This window comes from Melanerpes formicivorus, unplaced genomic scaffold, assembly GCF_026170545.1.
Source record: "Melanerpes formicivorus ecotype bairdi unplaced genomic scaffold, bMelFor1.0.p_v2 SCAF_1, whole genome shotgun sequence".
In the NCBI taxonomy this organism is placed as follows: domain Eukaryota; kingdom Metazoa; phylum Chordata; class Aves; order Piciformes; family Picidae; genus Melanerpes; species Melanerpes formicivorus.
Genome location: NW_027142353.1, coordinates 23773804 through 23796369, shown reverse-complemented (window position 1 = coordinate 23796369; position 22566 = coordinate 23773804). Strand labels below are relative to the sequence as shown.

The following is a 22566-nucleotide window of genomic DNA, read 5'->3' as shown; positions in this document are numbered from 1 at the left end:
AAAAAGTAACACATTATGCAGTACAACCACAGGGAAACTCACTTGCATGAAAAACAGAAAATAGATGCTTTTAGGAAAGCAGAGGCTTTAAGTCAGGGCACATGCCACTTGAAGAAATCAAAACACACCAATTGAATGCCTAGCAAGGCTCACCTGCAAAGTCGAACACATTCATCCAATAGTTCCTTTAATGTTCAGGTACCACACAAGAGATCATTTGCAAAATGACACCAGGGTAACTGAAGACACCTGATGCTGCTGCCAGAATAATTACCTATATTCACTTTTTTCATTATTAATACTTTATTACCTAAGCACATTAAGGATATGTCCAAGAAACCACAAATAAACCTTAGCATTATTTGTTTCTATTAATAGTATAAAGCTCCATGTACTGAGACCTAGTTTCATTAGCACATAAATGAAGAAACATTACTTCACTTTTACTCTTTAAAGTGGGGTGATCAATATGGAAAGCAAAGATGAACAAAAGACTAAGTTATCTTTATGTAATATTAAGCAGAGCAAGTTAGCATGATTATACCTTAGTGCATGTATGGGCTCAAATAATCATGCAGATTATTTTTCCGATATATAAAAAGCAAACAAACTAGCTTGAGAGTCACCCTCATACTACTCTGCTAATACATTATCTGAAAAAACAAAGAGGTTAGTATTCAACTGGTGACAGCAAAAGGATGGCAGGAACAGTCTAGTGGTAACTCTTGGAAAAGTAACTGACCTCAAAAGATTCTAAGTCTAAGTAGAGAGATTTATGATTTGAAAATCACTGGAAACACTGTATGACATTTCCTAATTCTCCCCTTAAACTAGTAATTTGGGCATAATTAGTAACAACCATCTTTGGTTCAAAATTATATTATCTCTTCAAATAATGTAAACAAACGCTACTAAAATGAATTACTATGTACTAAATACATCTGAAAACTCAACCAAAATCAGCCATGGCCAGGTTTTAAGTGTACTTTCCTGAACAATATTCTCTCCTACTTTTTGAAAGCCTAGTGCTTTCTCAAAAAGTCCTAAGTGTACCGTACACACTAACCACAGATCTGATAGCCTCCCCGGTTATAACTCGCATTCTTTCACACAAATACTTGACGCTCCCAGAGGCAGGTTTTGGCAACAGCCCTAGGTTTCAATTGATCACTACCATTTGATCTCACTAATGCAATTGTTGAAATTGCTTTTTGACAATTAGCCACTATTAAAATTTCACACTGAATACACAGCAGCTCAATCACTTTAGAATTTTATGAGAACAGATAACGAAGAGTTATTATCACTCAAAATCTGCATGAAGAACTAATGGTGCCCAATGTGAAAAACTTTCACATATAGAATATTCTGCTGATATCCAATTAAATACCTTACAACAGCTCTACACTAAAAAAATGCCAGTTTCTAATTCTTCATTCAATGGAGAACACATTTCTGTATCTCATCTCAGAAAGCTGTGATTCACTAAAGCGAAGAAAACAAAAACAGGACTTAAAACATTTTCTTTCCAATTCCTTAGGCAAACTGTCATCATTATTTACCAAACCACAAGAGAATATAAACTCATCTTTGTCTTCATTTGTCAAATGTACCGGGTACCTGTTCTTCTATTCTTGAGCCAGCACTATTCCGCAAGTAATTGTGCAGCCACCTCCCTATGCAAACAATGGCCCAGTGTGCAAATCTTTACCTAACCCTCCAAATTCAATGCAATGTCATTTTAAAGGTAGATCTGACCATAACATGCAGAATCCTTTGGGAAAAAAAAAAAAAGTTTTCAATTATAAATTCCCTATCACATTTTCTGAAAAAAGGCTACTTCCATATTAGGTGCTACAAATTATTCCATGTATCTATAAACCACATGAACAAATGCCATTAAGTCACTAATTTAATGGAACAGCAAAATGCAGCACTTCAGAGGCAACTGCAAGAAAACACCAGAACTCTCTCCCCGTAACTCCTACAACTAATTAACACATTTCCTATGAGAGATGTCACTGTCATGGGATCTCTTGCTACAGAGTATTTACTACTGCCTTTCTTCTTAGCAAACACACACACACAAAAATAGCACTTATTTATAAACTCGAGTAAGAGAAACAATTAGAAGCAAAATACTGCGGCTTGAAGCTGGAAAGCAGAAATGGAGAAATACAGCAATGATATAAAAGTGCTGCAGTCCACACCAGTCAGAACAAACGTTCTGACACAACATGAATTCTGGTTTCTGTAAAATATCTAACATTTCTATATGCATACTTAATATAAATCTATGTCAGCCCCATTTCATGCCTCATTGAGCAATGCAATTAGAATGGAAGTTTTCTGAAGCTATCCCAGTACAGTTTCATTCCAACCATGTCATCACAGTTTGCACGGAACATTCTAATATAGCACTCTGCAGACAGTCCAATTTTTCTTCCTGATTTCCAGTTTAGAGCATCACCTTTAATTGAATTCCACATACTCTGTACTTGAGTGAATCACTCAACTTCATTGACAACAAGGTCAGTGATTTGTTTTCCTCCTAGAAGAGTTACATAATTTTTTGTTTCAAATACATAAAAATATAACCCAAGTTATTCAAGCAAGATCAAAGTCTTCCATAAATGGTCAATTTAAACTCCAAATATTGTTAAAATACTGGTCCATTTGGTACAGCTATTTATGATGTCTGGGCTTCCTCTGAGAGAAAAAGAAATCTTAACTTCCCTTTTTAAGGGAAGTTAAAAAGGTTTTAAGTTTAAAAAAGTTTTATCTATATCTTTTAAGAGGTATAGATAAAAATCTATTCTTTTCACACATATTATCTTCAGTCAATTTCAAGGAATCACTGGAATCACAGATAGACATCTGTCAAATACATGAATTACTGTACAGATGGTAAAACGCTACAGCTTGCTTTCTTTTCCTTCCTTCCACCATACAAGCTGAGAAAATTTTGCTCCTTGGTGCCAGTGGGACAAAGAGACAATGTGCCTCTCTTTTGGCCTCCCCAGCCCCAGTAAAGAATTGCTACATGGAAATCCTTGCAGGAGTGTCTCATTTGCAATTAGAAAGGCAAATAAGAAACAAACCATTCTGCAAACAGAAGTGATAAGAGAAGCTGGAAGGAAAGTATCACAATAAGACACATTAACAGCCTTAGCCTTAATTATAAATTAAGTTTATATGTAAGAAGCTCCAGACCAACAGCTGGAATTAAGGTTTGTGTAGAAAATTTACAGCTTAAGTACTAACAAAAGATACAAAACAGATGAGAAATTTTACTTGCAAGGCAACTAAACACTAAGATTTGCATGCAGTGCCAGTCAAACTATAAAATCTCTAGTAAGGATACTTTTCAGGAGATAATTTTCAAGAGAGCTGTACATATACTTCAGATTTCAGGAGTCTTTTACATTCTAAATTTGCCAGGAAATAATTCTGTTTGCAGTAATTCACCAACACTCTAAGAAGATTAAAAACTTTCAGGTCAGATTTTTTTTTTTTTAAATATTATTTTAACAAATTCTAAAATAAATAGGAGGATGGAGAAAGGCAAGCAGCAGATTGTTTTCCATTCATTCAAAAATAAGTAATAAACCCACAGATACACCATACTAATTGGTTTTGGTTGGGGGTTTTGTTTGTTTTTTGTTGTTTTGTTTTGAATTAATATACTGAACTATTAAGAAAAATGAAAACAAAACCACCTGCTGTCATGCACTGCCCAGACTGACAAGAGCAGATGCAACTAAAAGTCACTTTTAAGTGCTGTTCTTAAGAGAAGCTTCAGGTTGTTCCAAAGGGGACATACTTTTAAACCATACTTTGAATTCAGAGTAGTAAATTACCATCAACCTTCATGTAGACACAATCAGAACTGGCCAGAGTGACAACACATTTGCAAACAATGAACTCAACATTAATTTTATTTCCATATTTTCAATTCACTCTCATAAGTGATGCATTTCTTCAAGCAAACACTAAACAAAACTCGTTTTGTACTATACCTACCCCACGTGCAACAGTGCCAGTTTGACAGACTCTCAGGCCCAAATACTATGACTAGGCCTGAAGGAAGGGGAAGTGTAGTATTTCTTGCCTGGATTCCAGAACAAAGATAATCAAGACATAGGTTTCCATATGCTTGTTTACACTTAATACAGGGGCTCTCAAAACATCTCATCTATGGGTTAACTAGTTTCTGAACTGTTCATGTGAGTTATTGACTGAAAAAAAAAGTTACCTATTGCACTCTGCAGCCTACTGATCCACAGCTGTGCAGGAGACCTCTCTGTACTTTCACCAGAGACAACATCTTCCTTCTCCCTTAGCTGCTGTCATCACATTACATGTTCAAACATAAGTTTATTGCAAGTGAATTGCCTTGATGGCCCCTTCTTGTGGGAGTTCAAAAAGATTTTCATTCCTAAGTACATATAGAACTGGTGAAACTATGATTCTGGCAGAAAGATGGGGCTACCTTGTCATATTTTAACAAGTCTAACAATCTGTAGAACGCTGGTCTTGCAGGCTACCCTGTAAGTGGCTGAGAACATCCAAATATGGATGGAAGAGTTCGTGTAACAATAAAGTAACATAAAGACTAAAGCTTTAGCTTTCCAGTTTGTCTGCAGTTATGCCTGAGGTCAGGCTACCACCTTACCAGCAGCAAATACCCTAATTAAAATGAGAGAAAAAATATCATATTCCCCTCATTGTAACTTTCAAATTAGATATCTCACTTTCTTTTTTACGTAATTGATTTTTAAAACTACTTTAAAAGTCACAGTGTATCTGTACTTTATCTTGAAGGAATCCTGTACTGATATTTAGAAACATGGCTGTTTCAGATAGCTATTAACTATGTGTGTTATCATTAGAAGCTATCTAGCTTTTTCCTTCATCCTAATTGTTACTGCATACCAGCACTAAATCCCATGTTACACAAATACCCAACACACAGACACACACACACTTTGATATAAGAAAAGACCATAACTACAAGTTAATGTATAATTTATTTGGAGCTATTCAAACAACTAACTTTCAAACAACTTCAAAATCTTATATAATTATACAACGGTATTCCAGTACAGGTCTGGCACATGAAAGGAGTATAAAATATTCCTACTACTTCTTCCAACACTGCAAAGCAATGCCATGTGTTGAAGTATTTGAGGGAAAAGGGCATATGCAGATTCAAGTAAGATCCAACAAACTGTATTTTATAGTTTTACCTATTATCATATAGGTGTTGCTGATGAAATATCCCATTCAATCCACATGCATAATAATGGACATCTTTTAAATTTTCTAAAAGCAGCAGGTATCAGGATCATAAGTCTGACTTCCGATAAAGTCTATCCCGATAAAAATCCCAACAACTTTAAACTTGGAACATGGCATGACAAACATTCATTACCCTACAACATTCATCCTAGGAGCATGAGTAAACCTCACTCATAATGCATAAAAGCCTTTCATGACAACAACAGCCACAAGATTCAGAACCCACCGCTCTTGAATTCCACTAAGATTAAATATTGACTATTCCTTCGAAACAATGAGCTTTTTAGTATTTGCTTTTATTCGCAAATAACAGATTTGCGGATTTGCAACTGAACAGTATGAAGGATAGTAAATTTCACAACTTCTTGCTTTTACAAACATCAAAAGATTTACTTCAAGAACACTTCTGCAGTAACCAGTCAAATATTCATTAGAAGTAAACTCCTAACACTATTTGCTACTATTAGTTGTATTTTACATTACAGCTATTTCCTTTGACATATATAATCTCAGAGAAATAAACAACATTAAAAAAAGTTTCAACAGAATAAATGAAATTAAGTTGATCAGTAAATTAGACGATGCTGATGCCAGTAACTATTCAAAAACATCTAAAGTACAGAACATACATTGTCCAAGTAATTAAACAGCAAGCTTCATAAATCAAAACAACCAATGCTTATTAGTCAAATCTGTGAAAAGGAAGTTCTGTAACTAAACTCTATAATAAATAAATTCAAATTGCAATATTGAACTACTCAACAAGACAAAACACTGGAAATTAAGGACAGAATTCTGGGGGTTTTTTACAATCTCAAACACTTCAGTGAAGACTGAGTGAAATTTAAACCAAAATATCAGTAATAAGGGGAACTACTTCTGATATAACAAAGCTGAGAAACACTTAAACACTTTTTTCTCGAACATGTATTTGGTGACCTAAGATACTAGAAGTTGATCCCAAATGACTGGCCATATCAGGAACAGGCATTCCATACTTGTAAAGTACTACTAGTCCAGTTCCAGTACACTCAGCAACTCAGTGACAATTTCTTCATCAAAAGTAGAGAAGATAAAATTAATTCAGTAAAATCTGTAGCTACTACCCACTTTAAAATGTACATCACACACTCCAGCATTTATCTGTAGCTCCACAAGCAAGATCCTGAATGATGCTATGAAACTGGTGTCAATGTAACTATAGAAGATGTGGACGATGCTTTTGAAAGCATTCAACGCTCCATTTAACTCCTTTTACTTACATATGGAAGAAGAAAGGTCCAGATTCCAAAATTGTTCTGCCCTTCATGCACAAAAAGAGGTACTTTAAAAGATTTTCCTATCAAGCCTAGAACCATGCTGTAGGTTGACGTGAATACATTTTGAGCTGCAATGATTGTGATAATAAAAGGCAAAGGAGGTTATGTAGCTTTGTCTGGGATGAGATAAGTGTAATCTCAACCTCCACATGCCTGCCAATCAGTGATACAGAAAAGGTTAAACAATGTTTTGACAGAGGTTTCTATTCAGAACCATAAGCATACATAAGCACAAAAGAAGGTGCTTGCTGTCAGTCTGGTTCACTGCTGTGATTTCTTTGATACAGAGAGGGATGTAGGCTAATAGTTACAATTCATTGCCTCCAAAAATGAGCTTGTGATGGGATAGGCTCTTTGCTATAAAAAAAGCTGAGACACTTACCAGCCTAAAAAACTCTCCCCTTTTTCCCCTGGATAAACATACTCCACAGCATTAACTCAGATCTTTAAGAAGTTGCTGAACTACTCCCTAGAGAAATGTTTCTCAGACTTGGAAGGGTGATCTGCTATCCCTTCCCTCTGTTGACAATAAACAAAGAATAAAAAAAGAAAATAACCCAACTAAACACATTATCTTCAAGAGAAGATCACAAAGGAAACCAGCATTAGCTGTGAGTGACTTACAGGTTGACAGGCTCTCATATTCTAGAGACATATTTGAGACCCCTACCATAAATACACAAACTCCCAACACAAAGTACAGGCTAGAAAGAAGCATCTTTATTTAGCAAACTCAAAAAATCATGTATCTAGTTGAGGACGTCACAGGCCCTTCAGGAACCATGTTGAGAGTATCAAGCTTGTGGATAGCCTGTATGGCAAGTTATCTTAGAGGAAAAAAAAACCAAACCACCAATAATGCATCTTCTTTAGAAGAAGGACAGCTAAGTAGTGTTATTTCAACTGAACAAGTATCAAAACAAACAAAACCAACAGTAACAACAAAATCTTTAAACCAGAAATCATTAGCTGTGTGTAACAGGCTAAACAAAGTGAAATGGCTAAGCAATCAGAAAAAGGGAATAAACACCTATCTTCGTTACTTTCACAACATGTTATCTAAAATTTATGTGCTTAAATTGAGCTATGACAACAGCAAAGAAAATATTTTTACTACAATTTTTTCTTTCCTTGGTGTCATCTTTTTCAAGGCAATACAAGAGACAGATTTTAATATTATTTTTTAAGATTTAGTTTTAATACTTAATATTTATTACTTAACAAAACTCATGGTGAGAAACGAACTCACTGCTGAAAATTTATAACCAATTTATTATAAAATAAAGGCAACACAGCGCTGGGCGTATAGTGAGTTTGCTAGAGGCGCACCCCAACAACACGAGTTGAACTGATATAGACGGCAAACATACATATTAATACATTAAAACGTACATATACATATATTCCCCAGCACGCTCCCACCCCTCTCCATCAGGACAGACAAAACCTGCACTTTTGACCTGGCCAGTCTTTAGACCTGTTGGCACCTCCCCTTTCTCTCCCAATACCCCACACAATACAGACCCATCAGCCCAACGATGGGGCCCGCCCAGTCCCCAGTAATTCCCCTTGCGAAAGCCAAATATTATAACCAGTTTCTCACACCATCTATTCCCAGAAAACAGCGTGGCTCCAAACTGCCTCTTTGACTAGAAATTCCCAGTCCAGGGAAGAAAAAACACAACTATAAATACTCAGTTGCTGCAAAATTGAGTTAACAGAAGTAGTGAGGAATTCTGAACTAACTTGTCCTGCCTCTTTTTAACATCCCCGTATCCAGGAAATAAATGAAATCTAAAGTGAATATCCATTACTCATACTGCAACACACATTTCCCATATTGCTTATTTGGAAAAAGATGTGGCCACAACAAAGTTGTACTTCAATTCACACTTCCTTATTCATACCTTCCTCCAATTATTAGATACATACTGAGAAGTATGATCCAACTTCAAGGTCTATCAAACTGCACTGTTGCCTGTAATCTGAGCAGAGGTTTGGACCAAAGAACTTCCACAGACATTAATCGACTGTGTATAACTACTGAACAAATGCCTACAAATTCAGTAACTTTAGGAGAGGTAATTTTATGCTATGTCTAAACCCAGTTAACACGAGTTTACCGACTACCAGGCTAATTTCAATTAACAACTGTTTGTAAATACAAGCCTGACCACTTAAGACCTTTACTCTATAAGGTAATTTTTTTACCATAAGCCTTTAAGAACAATGAAAGCCAAAAGCAAAACCCTAATCAGTCACAAATCACTGTTCTAAACTTCTTTGTTCCCAAACAAACACAGTTTGGTGACAAGATTCTACAAATCCTACTTCAGCCATATCAGAAATACATGCTCAGAATGAACCCATTTCGCTCATACAGAAGTGCATATTAACAGTCTTGTAAAATCTACATGTTTCTAAATGGAGACACTTCCTGTTCCATACTGCACACTTTAGGACATTCATCCTGAAGAAAAGGACCTGGGGGTGCTGGTGGATGAGAAGCTCAACATGAGCCACCAGTGTGCATTTGCAGCCCAGAAAGCAAATCACATCCTGGGCTGCATCAAGAGAAGCATAGCCAGCAGGTCAAGGGAGGTGATTCGCCCCCTCTACTCCACTCTGGTGTGACCCAACCTGGACTACTGTGTCCAGTTCTGAAGCCCCTATTACAGGAAGGATCAGGACGTGCTGGAATGTGTCCTGAGAATGCCCATGAGGAAGATCACAGGACAGACTGAGGGAGTTGGGGCTATTCAGTCTGGAGAAGAGAAGGCTCCAAGGAGACCTAATGTGGCCTTCCAGTATCTTAAGGGGGCCTACAAGAAAGCTGGGGAGGGACTTTTTAGGGTGTCAGGGAGTGACAGGACTAGGAGGAATGGGAAAAAATTAGAAATGGGTCGACTCAGCTTGGATGTTAGGAAGTAGTCTTCACCATGAGGGTGGTGAGACACTGGAACAGGTTGCCCAAGGAGGTGGTAGAAGCCCCATCCCTGGAGGTCTCTAAGGCTAGGCTGGATGTGACTCTGGGCAGTCTGATGTAGTGTGACAGGTCCATGCCTATGGCAGGGGGGTTGGAACTAGATGATCCTTGAGGTCCCTTCCAACTCTAACAATTCTATGATTCTATCCTACAGGCAGTATCAGCTGTTCTGCAGGCAGAGGAGATTGAGCAATGTAACAAAATTGCACTGCCAAAAATGAAGCTTTAGGTGGTAGCCCAAGGAGCATTACTACAAATAATATAACTAATCCTTGGCAGTGCCCTGGTCCATAGTACAATATCGTACTGATGTTATTTCTGTCTACTTCCTAATACTTCCCTTTTTCTCTGCTCCCCCCTGCTCCCCTCCCCCCCCCCCCCCCCCCAATATAAGGAGATTTAATACATAAGAGAGGTATTTTCAGGTGGGGAATTTACTTTTGCCTTCTAGAAACAATTACTCTTTCTTCATTTTAGGAAGCAACCTGTTGGACAACTACTTGGAAATAAAATATAACTATATTTAGTAAAAGCAGATAGGAATCCCAAGCACAGCCCCTACACCTTGGATTGACTATGGAGGCACAGTACAAAAAAAAGAAAACTCACTGTTTTGTCTCATAAATAAGGAGCTATGAATAAAACTAAGGAAAGCAGAAAATATTTTCACACTGATTTTCCTTTTTAGAATCTGCCTGCACCTGAGGCAGATTCCATAGTAGCAGCAGTTACCATATCCAACAGCCATGGCCTTGGAAGAGGTTCTAATTCTAGTGCAGAGAAATACTATGATTCTAACAGCTACCCTATTAATTTTTTTTGTAGTACACATGGTTCCTGAGGGGTCAATTATACACTGTAAGTTGAATTCAAATGGAGTAAGTATTCCGATTGTAAGCGATAATTACTTATTTTCTTAATGTAAGTTGATTATGTGCTTATGCAAGAGGTTATCTGGGGCAGCCTGAACATTTTACTCTGGCTGAGCCACTGCCTCTAGTCGATGAGGCACCATGAGGTGGAAATTCGCTGGACTTTCCTTCTCCTGTTAAGTCATGTTCACACCAGTTGTGGCACATACAAGGCATAAGGGTATTATGTGGCAAGATCTATCAGAAGCAAGTTAAATGTGCTATTGTTTTGAATAAAAAGAAAGCTTACAATTGTGAGAAACAAACTCACTGCTGAAAATTTATAACCAGTTTATTATAAAATAAAGGCAACACAGCGCTGGGCGCATAGCGAGTTTGCTAGAGGCGCACCCCAACAACACGAGGTGAACTTATAGAGACGGCAAACATACATATTCATATATTCCCCAGCACGCTCCCACCCCTCTCCATCAGGACTGAGACAAAACCTGCACTTTTGACCCGGCCAGTCTTTAGACCTGTTGGCACCTCCCCTTTCTCTCCCAATACCCCACACAATACAGACCATCAGCCCAACGATCCAGGCCAACGATCTCCAGTAATTCCCCTTGCGAAAGCCAAATATTATAACCAGTTTCTCACACAACCCTTAAGGAGATGCATTAGGGACAATATTCAAATAGTTGAGAACATTGTTTTATGTGGGTTTTTCAGTCACCCCTTGTTTCCCCCCCCCAGTGAGAATGTAACATTACAGAAGGAAGAAAACAGACTTCAGCTGCAAACTTCTGGAAACACCATATCCAGACGTTTCACTCAGGACACTGACAGAAGACTATTAAGCAGACAATACGTTCATCTGCAGGGTACTTTTCTTACATTTACAAGTAAAAAGAAAAGTACAGAAACTACTCTAAAATATATTTGCACTTAAATTATTCCAAATGAAAAGCGATGAAGTCCCACCAAAAAGTCCTGTCAAAAAAATTGACCTCAAAACAACCTTAACATGCTACAAAAACACTTCCTGGAGACAAATCCTAGACAGGCATTGTTTGCAGCGCACACACACATAGTACCACATACACAGCATCTTCTCTTGACTCACTGTACCTGCGAAGTAGAATTAAAATGCCAACCATTAAAGAACACCCCTGATTTCACTTGTATGTATTAGTCAGCACCTTCAATGATAATAAAGCAGAAAATATAAAACATGTTAAATCACCTGTGTTAGATCTTTCTCTCCATAAAGTCTATTAGAAACATGAAGACTTAGCACTAGATAAAAGCAAAGGTTTATCCTTGGAAGAAACTGCTAACATTGTACTGTTTAACTGGGTATAAATGCAAAATAAACTAAACGTTTTTACTTACTCCCATGTTACAACTGAAAGACTTGGAAATACTGTGAAAAGATAGGTTTGCTATGTCCCATGTCCCAAATAGGAGTTACAGTGATCTAGAAGCTCTGTAAGAGGGGGTGGGATTATTCTTTAAAAGCTGCTTAGATTACTACAGTAGTAATTATTCTTAAAAGTCACTTCCCTGCAAAGCTGTAAATTTATTATCAACATTAGCTAATTTAGGAAACATCTAAATTTGAGTACTTGTGAAACAACTCGTGGATTTCACTCAAGACCAGTGTTATTTATGTCCAAACAACGAAGGTGACTGCTTCAGATCCATTGAAAGTATATAGAGGTTACAAGCATATTTTCTATATTCTCTTTGGTTCCATGGCACGACCAAACCCCAATGTCACCCTCAGAGAACTCACATTTACTCAGCAAGCTGAAATAAGATGAACTTCAAAAGAAAGTTTTCTCTTCATGCATATGCACAAAGGAAAACTGTCTAAGAAATGGAAGGAACAAGGTATATCATGATGCAACACATGGAAAACTTATCTTACAAACATACATGTCATCCAATAATACTCAAGAAACAGGAGAAAATATTAAGTTGAATAGCTAGCATGACAAACTAAAGTTTATTGGCTTAGCAGACTGAAGTATCTGCAAGGACAAAATTACTTTATATTGAAGCCTGAAACTATTTCAGAGTTAGAAATATTTTGAATCAACAAATAGTAAGAATATAAACTTTCATTTAAAAATAGACTCAATACAGAATCACCAAGGTTGGAAGAGACCTCAAAGATCACCAAGTCCAACCTGTCACCCAGCACCTCATGACTACTAAACCATGGCTTCATGTGCCATGTCCAGTCCCCTCTTAAACACTTCCAGGGATGGTGACTCCACCACCTCCCTGGGCAGCCCATTCCAATGCCTAACAACTCTGTGAAGAACTTTCTCGTCACCTTGAGCCTAAACTTCCCCTGGTGCAGCTTGAGACTGAGTCTTCTTGTTCTGGTGCTGGTTGCTTGAGAGAAGAAACCAAACCCCCTCCTGGCTACAACCCCCCTTCAGGTAGTTGTAGACAGCAGTAAGGTCTCCCCTGAGCCTCCTCTTCTCCAGGCTAAACAATCCCAGCTTCCTCAGCCTCTCCTCGTAGGGCTTGTGCTCAAGGCCTCTCACCAGCCTCTTTGCCCTTCTCTGGACATGTTCAAGTGTCTCCATATCTTTCTTAAATCGAGAGGCCCAGTAGTGGACACAGTACTCAAGGTGTGACCTAACCAGTGCAGAATACAGGGGCAGAATGGTTTCCCCACACCTGCTGGCCACACTATTCTTGATGCAGGACAGGATGCCACCGGCCTTCTTGGCCACCTGGGCACACTGCTGCCTCATGTTTAGGCACCTGTCAACCAGCACCCCCAGGTCCTTTTCTGTTTGGCAGCTCTCCAGCCACTCCAACCCCAGCCTGTAGCTCTGCATGGGGTTGTTGTGGCCAATGTGCAGCATCCGGCACTTGAATTTGTTGAATGGCATCATATTGGACTCTGCCCATCTGTCCAGTCGGTCGAGGTCCCTCTGCAGAGCCCTTCTGCCCTCTTAACAGATCAATATCTGCTCCCAACTTGGTGTCATCTGCAAATTTACTGATGATAGACTCAATCCCCTCATCCAGATCATCAATGAAGACGTTCAAGAGGACGGGGCCCAGCACTGATCCCTGGGGGATGCCACTGGTGACTGGCTGCCAGCTGGATGTGGCACCATTCACCACCACTCTCTGGGCTCGGCCCTCCAGCCAGTTCCTAACCCAGCACAGAGTGTAGTGGTCCAAGCCACGAGCTGACAGCTTAGCCATCAGTTTGCTGTGGGGGACGGTGTCAAAGGCCTTGCTGAAGTCCAGGTAGACCACATCCACAGGCCTCCCCACATCCACCGGGCAGGTCAACTGATCATAGAAGGAGATCAGGTTGGAGAGGCAGGACCTGCCCTTCCTAAATCCATGTTGGCTGGACCTGAGCCCTTGGCCACCCTTCAGGTGCACAGAGATTGCCCCCAAGATAATCTGCTCCATAACTTTCCCTGGCACTGAGGTCAGACTGACTGGCCTGGAGTTTCCAGGTTCCTCCATCTGACCCTTCTTGCTGATGGGGATCACATTGGCCAGTTACCAGTCACCTGGAACCTCACCAGTGAGCCAGGACTGGTGGAAAATGAAAGCCATGAATTTTTATCCTGATGTGATATGATTTGAAGCAAAATTTTGGTATCTTAGGATTTGTTTTATCTTAAAGAAGAAAATATTATGAAGATTGTTTTTAACTTTTCAAGGTATTTAAATGCTTTGTCTCACTGCTCTGTTGAGCTGTGGAACATCAAGTCTCTCTCAAAAGTGGCATACTGCAGGGGACACATGAGCTGGGTTCACTGTGTAACATTTTCCCTAGATGGATCTTTATTTCTGACATCTTCTGATGACCAGACAATACGTATTTGGGAGACCAAGAAGGTGTGCAAGTCTTCTGATGGTGTGCTAAAAAGTGAACTGGATGTTGTGTTTCACAATGAAGAAGTGATGATTTTAGCCATTTACAACCAGAAGCATTTACAACTTATCAATGGGAATACAGACAGTGTCATTATGCAGACATCAGCTCAAGAATCCCCCATTTCCTGCTGTTGCTTAAGCGAGGATCTCAAATTTGCAGCTTTTGGACAGGAGAATGGAGCCATAAAGGTAGTGCAGTTGGTGGATGAGAAGGTTCTGAAGTCCCAGGAGGCCTACAGGATATCTGTGCAGCATTGTCGATTTACCTCTGATTGCCAGACTCTCGTTTCCAGTGCCCATGACTCAGTCATACAGGTGTGGAATTGGCAGTCCAATGAATGTGTGTTTCTGAGGGGACACAAGGAAGCAATCAAGGATTTCAGACTCCTGGAAAATTCCAAACTTCTTTCTTGGTCATTTGATGGAACTGTTAAGGTTTGGGATATCACTACAGGAAACACAGAAAAAGATTTTGCTTGCCATGGAGGTGCTGTTCTGTCCTGTGCTGTTTCACCTGATGGTAGTAAATTTTCATCTGCTTCTGCTGACAAAACTGCAAAGGTAGATCTGGAGCTTTGAAAGTTCTTCTGTCCTTCATGAGCTGAAAGGTCACAAAGCCTGTGTACGGTGCTGTGCTTTCTCTCCTAATAACAAGTTAATGGCCACTGGAGATGACAAAGGAGAAATAAGGATTTGGGACATTCTAACAGGTGCATTACTTCACTTCTGCTCTCCAGTTACTGTAGAGGAAGGAGAACCAGCACATGGGGGTTGGGTGACAGACCTCTCCTTTTCTCCTGACAGTAACATGCTTGTGTCAGCTAGAGGCTATCTTATGTGGTGGAATGTAACTACTGGAGAGTCCTTGCAAACCTTCTACACCAATGGAACAAACCTCAAGTCAATCCACGTGTCCCCTGATTTTGAAGTGTATGTGACTGTTGATAATCTTGGCATTCTTTATGTATTGCAGAAGTTGTGATGAAGGTGCTGAGCACTGCAAAGAGAAGTCATTCTCTTTTTTTTTCTTAAGCTGGAAACAGAATTCTGCTCAACATTTGTCTGACACTGATGAAGCTGTGAATTTGATGGCATTGTTTTAGTCATGATGTTTTCCTGTATAGTTATGTGCATTTATGCATGGTTTCCCAGCTGAACTTACATTTGGTCTTGTTTATAACAAGCATTATTATAAACTTGTTTCTAAACTTGTTTAGAATAAGCAGTATCAGAAACTTTTAAGTCTTGATTTGCATCTTAAATGGCTTCCAATTTTGTAAGGAAATTATATTAAGATTTATTTAAATTAGTTGAAATTAATATTGATAGCAGTAAAGAAATAATAGGAGTATAATACTTGGAAGTTGCTAAGGCTGATGGCTAAATGCTCTCTAGCCCTGAACTCAACTGTGTGAGATGAAAAAAAATGGACTATTTTTTAACTGTGATGCAAAGATTTTCATGTTCTTACAGAATGGAAAGAATCAGGGACATCCTGGAGCAGCCAAGAATCAGGAGGCCCTGAGCCTAGTTGAGAGGTGCCCTTGCCCGTGGCAGGGAGGTTGGAGTAGATGATCTCTAAGGTCCCTTCCAATCTAAGCCATTCTATGATTATTTTTTTTTTTAAATCTCATATTGTGATACAGTATGCAGAGTAAGTCCCAAAAAAATGAGGTCTGGATTTAAAAATGGCATGTGAATTTTACTAGTGTCATAACTGTCATGCTATTTGCTTTATGTTAGCATCCATTACAAGGAACACACAGTGCCTCAGCAGTCTGTGGTTCCATGCCATGAGATAATAGTTTCCACAATTACCCCAATTTAATTAGTGTAAGATAATCCTTCTAATTCTCAGGTGCTATCTTTGGCTTTTTACTGCAGTCTTTCCAACATGTAAGCAGATTTCCTACAACGCAGATACCAGAACATGGACTAAGAGCATACCATGTTCATTCTTAAATGGTACAGAAATCTACGGACTCCTGATGTCTAATGTTACATACTTAAGCTAAGTGAAATATTATTTATAAATCCTTTTGTGTGTTGTTTATACATCTGCACAGATAGGAAATGGGACAGATAGAAAAGGCTTTTTCTCAAACGTGATGCTAGCTGGAAGCATTATGGGTAAAACCAAACCAAATTCCTTCTGTTCATTAATATTTTGGGTTTAAGATGAAACTGAGTATTTTTCCCTATTAACCCCACATCTTAATATCAGCCTCCTTACTGATATCTCCACCCTGAAAGTCCAGGTATTTTTAAATATCATAAAGAATAACAGAGCATTTGATTTGCCAAATATTCAACAGTTAGGAATGTTCATGACAAATACATAGTTTTCTGTTCATGTCTTTTGAGATGAGAGTCTTGACGTACCTGAGGTATACCTCAAAGAGTATCATGTTGCTACTCAATCTCTCAAGCTTCAGTTCTAAGCTTTCTCAATACTGTGGATCACTTCCTATCACTACACAGTTACACTACCAGTACTGTAATGGGCAACAGGAAAAATGCAGTCCACTCTCGGCATCTGAAAAAGGCGATGCCAGTATGAGATGTCACACTGATTCCCTCACTTCCTATTTCACACAGTAAACTAGGGTGGGGAGGGAATAAATAAATAAATCGGTATCTACTGCTTTTGGTTGGTAAAGATCTCCAAGATCCACACCACCATGGCCACTAAATCATGTCAGAAAGTGCCATGTTTACACATTTTTTTTTAAAACACCTTCAGGGTTGGCAATTTCACCACTTCCCTGGGCAGCCTGTTCCAATGCATGGCCACTCCTTCAATGAAGAATTTTTTCCTAATATCCAATCTGTAATGGCCTGGCACAACTTGAGGTAATTTCCTCTTGTCTTATCATTTCATAATAGAGAGAAGAGACCAACGCACACTTCAACACAACCTTCTTTCAGGGAGTTGTAGAGAGAAGTAAGGCCTCCCCTCAGCCTCCTCCAAACTAAACAATCCTAGTTCCCTCAGATTCTCCTCGTAAGATTTGCTCTCCACACCCCTCACCATCTTTGTTGTGCATCTCCAGAAACTCCTGTAGTGACAAGCCTGAAACTGAACAGTATCCACTGTGCAGTCTCACCAGCACTGAGTACAGGGCCAAGATCACTTCCCTACTTTTGCTGGCCACACTATTCCTGAGACAGACCAGGATGCTGTTGTCCTTGTTGGCCACCTAACCATGATGCTGGTTGTAATGGGTTGGGGCAGACCCCCTCCCCACCATGGGCAGAAATAACTCAGGCAAAGGGATTGCAAAAGTGATGGAAAGTTTAAATAGAAAAACAATAAAAAAACAACAATGAAAGTTTTACAGAGAACCACAAGCACCGTGACAAAAAGAGAGAAATCCAAGAACATCCCATCCCCACCTGGGGGTATACCCAACCCCCCCCAGGGCTCTTTCCCCCCCCCCCCCCAACCCAGCCTGGGGCCTGGGCAGGCCCAATGGAGGCAGCTCACGCCATTTTACCTAGGCAGCAGCAGGGCACGAAAGAGGAAGTGAAGACCCCGCATGGACATTTTATAGGGGAGCAGAGCATTATGGGAATAAATACCTGGTTTCCTGTGACCACCCCCTGGGCTGGGCCCACCCCTTGGGACCTCCCAGGTGTGGTCTGCAGCGGCATCTGGGCCAGCACCCAGCCTAAACCACCACACTGGTTCTTGTTCAGATGGCTGTCAATCAGCACCCCAAGCTCCCTTTCTGCTGGGGAGCTTTTCAGCCACTCTTCCCCAAGCCTGTAGCATTCTACGGGGTTGTTATGACCCAAGTGCAGGCCAGACCACTCAGCCTTGATAAACGTTGTGCAACTGACCTTGGCCCATCAATCCAGCCCATGCAGAGCCTTCCTACCTTCAAGCAGAGCAAAACTCCCTCACAGTTTAGTGTCATCAGCAAACTTACTGAGGGGGCACTCAATCCCCTTAACCAGGAAGATATTAAACATGACTGGCCCCAAAACTGATCTCTGGAGAACACCACTTGTGACCAGCCACCAACTGGATTTAATTCTATTCATAGCTTTGCAATGCTGTACCTGAGTGTTGATAACGAGCTTGTGTTCTGGCTACAATAAGCAAAGCACCAAGGTTGTGCTTTTCCAGCATTTCCCCCTCCAACAGCAGGCTGAGGAATAGGAAAGATCTTGGGAGGGGCATAGTTGGGCAGGCTGACCCAAACTAACCAAAGGGGTATTCCATGTCAACTCAGATATAAAAGCTAAGTGAAAGAAATAAGTGTGGGGATATTCACTAATGGTGTCTGTCCTCCAGAGCAATGACTATGCATATTGAAGCTCTGCTTCCTGGGAGTGACTGAACATCATCTGCTGATGGGAAGCAGAGAATAACATCTTTGCTCTTGCATCCACGTGGGGCCTGTTTTTTGTGCTATTAAATTGCTTCTACCTTGAGTCACAGGCCTTTGGTTCTATTCTCCCTCTCCCCATTCATCTAAGAAAGGGACTGATTACAGCAGCTTTGGTGGGCATCTGGCCCCCAAATAGGGCCAAATTGCCACAGGGTCAGTTTCTTCTCCTTAGTAACAAGTAACAGGATGAGAGGAAACAGCCTCAAGTTGCACCATGGAAGATTTAGGATGGGTATTAGAAGAAAATTCTCTGCTGGAAGAGTTATTAAAACACTGGAATAGGCTCCCCCATGGAGATGATTGAATCCCCCTCCCTGAAGGTTTTTAAAGATGCATAGATGTGGACATGGTTTAGCATCAGACTTGTTAGAGTTAGATAATGGTTAGCCTCAGTTTTAAAGGTCTTTTCCAACCAAAATAATTCTAATAAAATTAACCAGTATTCATAGCCATTCAAAACTTTTACACTGTTTTTACACTAGCTTAGTCCTGTCCATTGTACTGTTAGATTGCCACAAGTTAATGAACTCCCTAAATTAAAGTTTCAAAGTCTTCTAATACTGTATTTTAAATACTCTAAATCCAACTGCAGAGAGCATCTGTTATCATCTTGCAAAAAAATTTTACATCTCTCCTGTTTCACAGAGAGCAAACATTTAGCCAGGGACTGTTCTACATTAGTTAATTAGTTCCAGAGTCTCTGAAATGATCACACACACCATAAGCTTCAAGAACACACTCACTCTTTTGAAAATTCTCCAAAAAGGCTATTCTTCTTTTATTGCTAACTTGTCATTATTGGTTGGTACCAATTTCCTCCAAAAATAAGTAGCTCTAAAACCTATTGATTTGAGATATCCTGCTCTAGGGACTTCACATTAAATTCAGACTAGTGATTACATTTATTGGATTGTCCCATCATTTCAGTACAAAAATTCTTTAGGTTAGGCTAAGAAAAGAAATCACCTTGGCATTTCATTAGAATTAATAAATGTGGCAACCCATTTTAAATACTTTTCCTTTAAGCTGCAGCAAGTAATAGGGAACAATGCACATTAAATCTATTGTTTTCATTATTTTTTTCTGTTCTCCTGTACTGAAATAAGAGATCACAGCTTTTGGAAATGAGCTCTGACTACATTTACTTCCTGTCATGCAAATAAAAACAATCTAATGTTATGTGAGGCTGGTTTAGAGAGATTATTACTACTTGTCTAAGCCTCAGAATTAAAAAAAATTGAATAGCAGATGTCTACTGGGACATTCTGAAACTCATGCCCCCTCCAAATACTTCCTTTCCCTGCTGAAACCCTCTAGAAATGCTCAAACCTCCTGTTCAAACATCCCTAGACGAACATTCAATATCAATACACTAAGATTAGAGGCCGGCACTGTCTTGTGGGCCAAATGTAATACTTAACAAGCGTTTCCACACACAACATCTCTGTTGCTGCTTCTTCATTTCACAGATATCCAAATGAAGTTTTATAGGTGTTTTCTACACATCATTTAAACCTCAGTAAGATTTCTAAGCTTTAGTAATGACTGTGACTGGGGCAAACATAGGATACCTTTTTTGCTCTATTAAAAAAAAAAACCACACCAAAAAACCACCCTCATCACCACATTTGGCTGAAGACACTTCTCTGTGTTTCTCCCACTATCAGACATAGCCAAGTAACAACACTATCGCATTTCTGTAGACTGTACTTATCATAATCACAAAATATAACTGAATAACTTCATCACTTCAGCTTATTAAGTACATTTCCTTAACTACACCCAATATAAAAAACAAACAGACATGTAAAGAGACATGAAGTCAAAACAAAACCAAAAATTAGTTACATATGCTGAGCTACCAAACCTCAGAGCAGGATCTAAAGGTTCCCTGGCTGAGTCTCTAGAGACGTCAAGTGGACCAATTTCCAAGATTAGAGGACATTCAATATCCAATCTTCAAGCATAAACAGAAGCCCAGCAGGAAACAGGAAAGGAAATCATATCTGGGGGAAAGGTTGCTTGGCCACAGATTTTTTTACAAAAACACAGCTAACCTTATAAATGTAGTAGGTTGTCAGACTTTGCTGAGCTAAATGCTATGCAGTCATGCAAAGCCTGTCTGCTCAGTGACTATTTCTGGTCCAGGTTTTAAAGCTTCTGAAGCATGCTAGGCATGGTAACATTAACACATTCACAGCTGACAAAAATCTGGGCAACCTTTTCCTACATGGCACATCAAGAATGAAGACCTAGTATACACAGACAGAAGGATGTGTTAGCTCGTGCTTCCATTGGGCATATTATCATAAATTCAGAGAAAACAAAGAAAAGCCCAAAATTTATAGTAGCTTCAAGCAGAGATAAAGTATTTTTGAGGTGTCCTCATGCTTATCAGTATCACTTCTGTCTTCTACTAGGGATCTAGATACCACTGGACAAAATTAAATCCAATAATCTTCACTTTGCTATAAAGCTGTAAAGTTCTGGACCAGAACTTACCTATGCAGTGCCATTTCTACAAATCAAGCTAGCACAGACAGCTTTTCACTGCACATCACTCAGGCACAAAATAGGCAATATAACTGATATGATTTTCATACCACATCATACCTAAGTCTATAAGTGGACTTAGTGCCCACGTTAAAACTTCTTCTGCCAGTTTCTTTTAGATAACAAGGCAGAAGTCCATATTCTCAATTTCAAGATATGGGCAATGTTGTTTTCTTATGCATAGACTATTTTCTAGATACTGCTTTATCTAGAGATCTAAAATATTTTTTCTACCCCTTCACTCTGTTTTAACCCAAACGAAATTAAAATGCTGTTAAAGGACTATGCTGGCTTTTTTCCTTGGGAAAGCAAAGCACTTGGAATTTTAAGCTTCAGGTTTTATGCTCTGCTAGTAACCACATAAGAGATGAGAAGTTAACAATGCACCAACGTTTGCACAGAATAAGACATGTTGAAATAAACAATTTGTTTACTACAGTTAATGCACAAACCTGTATCAAACATTTGCAAAGGAAAATAAAGCAACCTAGCTGAAAAAAAAAACAGAAAAAAAAAAATCATGAATACTGCAGGTTTTGCTTTAGGCATTAGAAATTAAAACTCCTGAATCAGATCACCATGTTTAAACAGGTCATCTTGAGTGCAATCACACTTACAGGATGGCCGAGGGATCAGGCCCAGTCAGCATGGATTTAGGAAGGGCAGGTCATGCCTGACCAACCTGATCTCCTCCTATGATCAGGTGACTCACCTGGACGTGGGGAAGGCTGTGGATGTAGTCTACCTCAACTTCAGCAAGGCCTTTGACACCATCGCCCACAGCAAACTCCTGGCCAAGCTGTCAGCTCGTGGCTTGGATGGGAGCACACTGCATGGGGTTAGGAACTGGCTGGAGGGCCGAGCCCAGAGAGTGGTGGTGAATGGTGCCACATCCAGCTGGCAGCCAGTCAGTAGTGGTGTGCCCCAGGGATCAGTGCTGGGCCCCATGCTCTTTAACATCTTTATTGATGATCTGGATGAGGGCCTTGAGTCCATCATCAGTAAATTTGCAGACAACACCAAGCTGGGGGCAGGAGTTGATCCGCTGGAGGGTAGAGAGGCTCTGCCGAGGGACCTTGACAGGCTGGACAGAATCCAACGGCATGAGATTTAACACATCCAAGTGCTGGGTTCTGCACATTGGCCACAACAACCCCATGCAGAGCTACAGGCTGGAGTCAGAGTGGCTGGAGAGCAGCCAGGCAGAGAGGGACCTGGGGGTACTGGTT

At 39.8% G+C, this 22566-nt stretch overlaps 1 protein-coding gene and 1 pseudogene across 8 annotated transcripts in view; one reads left to right on the top strand and one right to left on the bottom strand.

The window, feature by feature from the left end:
• ATP11A (ATPase phospholipid transporting 11A) overlaps positions 1–22566 on the bottom strand; it is a 133384-nt gene that overhangs the window by 70388 nt on the left and 40430 nt on the right. The gene's annotated exons all lie outside the window — the stretch shown is intronic.
• Positions 14192–15584, top strand: LOC137456013 (apoptotic protease-activating factor 1 pseudogene; annotated as a pseudogene).